The following is a 5,238-nucleotide window of genomic DNA, read 5'->3' as shown; positions in this document are numbered from 1 at the left end:
TATCTCTTCATTCAACAGTGCTTCAATTTTTGCACTTAATATATCACTATCTATTTCATAGTCAAAACTTTGTAACCAAGCCTTCCTCAACTTCACTACCTACACAAAAGTGTTGTTTGTGTCTACAAGAAAATATATGCTAGTATTATATCTCGTGACCAACTCTTCAGGTATCCTCATCCTCATTTTCATCCTTTTCTTAAATCCATCAAAATAAGCATCCATTACATTCTCAAAATTTTCTCCTAATTGAGTAATGTACCCATTCATCTGTCTTATCATTAGTTTGTCTTGTTCCCATTCAACATCACCAACACCAGGAAAATAGTTTTGTATATAAAATAAAATACATATAATGAGGGATCCAAACTTACACATTGAATTCTTTACTTCCCTTAGAGATGAAAGATTATCTCCAATTTGTAGTCTTTGTAGCTCAGCAAGATCATATTCATGATCTTTCATCACTATCTTCCATGCTTGAACCACAACCATACATGGCATGTCGTGCAATCTTCTTGATTGATAGAATTTGTGAGCTATAACCCTCACTGCAAATTTGATTATTGGATCAGAAATGTTTGTAATGGACAAACCACATCCATTCCACTCAACTCCTATGTTCGCATCAATTTCCTCTTGACTTAAGCATTGCATGTTTTTCTTCTTATTTAGGGTTTGATAGCCCGTAACCCTATAAATCATTTTCTTCGTGACCTCCATGGATCCATTCTATAAATAGTACTTCATGTCATGGATTTTTCTCAAAAAAATTTAATCCATTCGATCCTGAAATTCTTTGAAAATTAAAGGGCACACGTTAACCCTTTCCTTTCAAAAATTTTGAATTTGTCCTTCAAGATTCGTCCATTGAATAAATTTTCATATGCTTCTCTGATCTCATAGTCTCCTACTTCTCTAATTTTACACATGTAACAATTTCTAACATCATGGATCATAATAACTTTAGGTGGTATTGAGGATAGTGCACCCATTGAATCTCCTTTAATTGCAATTTATGGAATAGCATGAAACTTTGGTGGAGGAAAAGTGTCACTCTTCACCAGTCGGATTCTACTGACCTCTTGACTCATTCTAGTGGTTGATGAAGCTTCCACATTCATTGTTAGGGTTTGAAGTTCTTTCTTCTATGAGTTACTCAACATAGTTCAAATCTTTGCTTGTTCAAGCTTCTTTGTCCAAATCACTCTTGATATCTTTCACTTGTTGCTTAAATCACCAAATCGCTCTATACTCTTCAAAGCTATATGCAAGGTATGAGATAATGTCTTCAAAATTTGATATATACCTTCTTTTGATTGATTTAGGGTCTCCATTAATGATGTGTACTCAAGTAGGTGGAAGCCAGTCGTCTCGATCGATAATGATGTCTTTTAACTAGGTCTTTACTTTACATCTCAGTCTCTTCCATATCATTCCATTTAGTCTCTATTATTCCTATTCTGAAGTGATCAATCTATGTTGTAGTGCTCGATCAACATAGACAATTTTATTGACACTCAACAACCTTTCACAAATCTGTTCTTATGCATCTTCACATATGCAAATATGAACTTTTGGCACATTTCACGTAAGGAAATAATGTATGATATATCAATTGAATATATAGTTCCATTCATACCTTTCTTTCTTAGCTTGAGATGACATGATCACCTTCTCCATTGGATTGGGTGACGTTAGCTCCATTTACTCCACTATTTCCATCTTTTGCTCTCTTTTTCCATTTTCGATTCATTTCCTTCCTAACTTGCTCAATGTCTACTTTGCCTTTTCCTTTTTCTTTTGTCTAATTTGTTTTTGATAAGAAAAATAGGTTTTATACGGACCTTGAAACCCAATAGTTAAAACAAAAACCAAGGCTAATAATAAGCAGTTAAAGCCTAGCCAAACAAAGACAAATCATAAGGTTGATAATAAGCATGAAAGCCCAGCCAAAAACAAAGGTCAATGAAAAGGTTAGTTCAACTTACACCCAAAAAGCTACAACAAGAAAAATCCAACTTGACAAAAAACAACAGTAACCTAACAACAAAAGACAGGAAAAAACAAACCATGATTACTCTTTTGTCTTTCACTCGAGCTCCTGCATTGCTTGAGCTACTTCATAGACTTTGTGAGTCTCCTTAGTCATTTTCTCCTGACTCTTCTGGGCTTCCCAATCTAGACTGTTGAAAGTAATTTCTATCAGCACATCCAGTTCCACCCTGACTCTTTCTCTATCCTTGTCCTCACTCTCGTCTAGCAAAGCTCTAGCTTTTAACATTCCAATAAGGGATAGAATGTTATATTAATAGAATTGAGGATGGAAATCATTTGATTTTCCAAATTATGATTATAGTTTTCTAGGTTCAAGATTCTCTTCTCAGCTAAACTGATTCTATCCTCCTTATTCTTCTGATTTTCCATACCTGGCTCCTTCTTATTCTTTTCCATTTGGCCAATTTTTTCCCTGACCTCTTCCAATTCATGGTAAAGCCATTTGATTGACTTGAAGTTGTCAATCATGTTATTTCAAGCATTATTCAACAGATTCATGCTCGTTTCCTTAGCATTATCTATTATTGCCACCATAGCTGGATTGATGAGTTCTTTGAATTGGAGCTAGCCCTATTTTTCTTTCAAAATTTGAGGATTCATTGCCTCTCTGACAATCCCCATCTTGGATGTTCTAACATTGAAATTTCTCCATGCATTTTTACTATCCTTAATAGTCACTTCTCCACCCTCTCCTCCTATTTTCTCCTTCTCCTGCTCTTGAGGATGAATAGGGGAAAGAGGAATTGCTGAGATATTCAACCCTGACCCCAAAACCCCCTTAGCATCCATCTATTTTTCACTATTCCTTTTTTTAGCAACTAGTTCCTCTCTCTTAATTTCCATCTCCTCCTCTTCCTCATCATCAAATTTCATTTCCTCCCCTTCCTCATTGTTTTCTCCATCACCCTAGCTTGTAATTTTAAGCCCATGTCCTCTAGGGCTCTTCCTGCTTGGGGTAATAGATGAGGGTGAATTTTTCTGACTATTTGGCCTTCTTTTTAGAGGAAATGTTTTCCTCCCCCTTTGAGTTGATACTTTGAATATCCTCCAAATTAGAGGAAAAACTAGAGTTGTCTGAGTCCTCAGAGGCATCCGCACTAGGCTGAGGAGATTTACTTAAAGTCTAGGCCTTAAAATGCTCATAAATTAACAACAACAATCCCTCATGAAGGGCAAGATTCACAGAGGGTTGTTTCTTAAATCCTATGATAGCCTTGCTCATAGAAATAAATAAATAAAAGGGGAAAGAAATCTTGATGCCATGGCGGAAATGGTTGAGAAAAACAAAGTGATGAGTTCTCACTTGGTCAAATCTAGTATCCAACAAAATATATTCTATAACAGCTTGTAAAACATACCTCCAAAGTTTTTTGATGGAATCCATTTCATAGTACATTTCAAATTTTACCAGATCATTCCTCTCTTCCATTTTCTTTGCAAAATGCTTAACCGCATTCATCGATAGTTTCTTGTCTCTATAAAATTTGAAGCCCTCCACTAGAATTTCAAACACAAAAAAAATGACTTCCTCTGTAATCTGAAATGAAACTCCATTCACTTTAATTCTCTCATCCTTCCAAGAGTTGACCATATTGTTAGTTACATCTAGGTCAAAGCCATGGAGTTTAGCAATGTAATTTGCTATACCTCCCTTCTCCAATTTCTCCCATACTTTAGCCCTTTCTTTCCATTTTTCCACTTCCCCTACAGGCTCCTTCCTACTTTGTTCCCTCTCCATTTCTATGCTCTCCACCCCTACAATTCTCATAAATGGCAACCTTGCAAACCCTTCTCAACCCTTTGAAAGCTCTGGTTTTTGCATCTCTAAAAAGTACCAATATATTTTTCAATACCCTAGGAAAAAAGGCGGATGAAAAAATTGATCCACAAAATGTGTCGATATGACACTGATAACCTGACCTCCTTATTACATTTGTCATAAATACCATTATTACAATAACTCACACCCCATCTTCCATTAATAAATATTATTACATTAAGATCTCCACCGTACCTCCCTGGATTTTTTCCAGTTTGATAAGACTCCTCACTTCTACCGAAATATTCCCAACCAAATTCCAGGTCATCACCTTATCTTGCCTGACTACTTCATTGGCAAACCAGTCTGCCATGGGATTAGCTTCCCTATAAATATGGGTGACATGGACACATTCAAAATTTTGAAGGATATTTTGGGTCTCTTCAATTAAATTAGCAATAGACAATGAAGGTTGAGTGATTCCTTTAATACATCTTATAATGTTATTAGAATCCCCCTCCAACCATAATTTTTTAATCCCCATGTCAAAAGCTAGTTTAATTATATGTCAAGCAACACTAGCTTCTACAAAATGGTTAGTTTGGAAACCCCATGGATGAGAAAAAGCCGCCACCCCTCTACCATAAATATTTCTTATGATTCCTCCACAAGCCAAAGGTCTAGGGTTACCTTTTGATGCACTATCAAAATTTTCTTTATGTCATCCCTCAGGAGGGAGTAGCCATTTCACATCCTATGTTTTAGTCCTCTCATCCTTTTCTTTCTCTTTCTTATTACCACCATTTTAAATATCTCCCTCCTTCCTTACCTCATAGTTTTCCTTTATGTTTCTATAAATCTTCTCTCCTAGAACATAAGCAGGCTCCTCTCTGTCTCTGAAAATTCTATTGTTTCTTTCCTTCCAGATTTCCTAACAAAAATGAGGCAAAGTCCAGGTACTTAAGTCTAGCAAGTCTAAACCCTTGAACATGCTTATTGAATGGCAAAAGAAATCCAAAAGATACCTGGTTTGCACTAGCTTACCCCAAATTTTTTAGTTATGTTGTTCCAGACCTCCCTTAAGAAAGAACAGTGTATAAACATATGATTGATTGATTCCATCTGATTTTTACAAGGGATACACCTATTAGGCATAATATGACCTCTTTTTATTAAATTATTTTGTGTAAGAATTTTGTCTTGCAAGGCTAGCCAATAAAAAATATTGATTTTTGGGGTAAGACTAGGTAACCAAGCTTTTGCCCAAGGGGGTTTCTCTTTTAGGCTCCAAAGAGAATTATATCCTAAAGCTACTAAGTAACAACCATTAGGATTGTCACCCCATATAACTTCATCCCTCTTGTTATTAATAACCATAGATTTTAGCATATTCATGATTGGCTTGAGATCCTTAGAGATGA

This window comes from Cupressus sempervirens, chromosome 8, assembly GCF_028749045.1.
Source record: "Cupressus sempervirens isolate cs-2001-9-10 chromosome 8, ASM2874904v1, whole genome shotgun sequence".
Classification (NCBI taxonomy): domain Eukaryota; kingdom Viridiplantae; phylum Streptophyta; class Pinopsida; order Cupressales; family Cupressaceae; genus Cupressus; species Cupressus sempervirens.
This window is presented reverse-complemented; position numbering follows the sequence as displayed.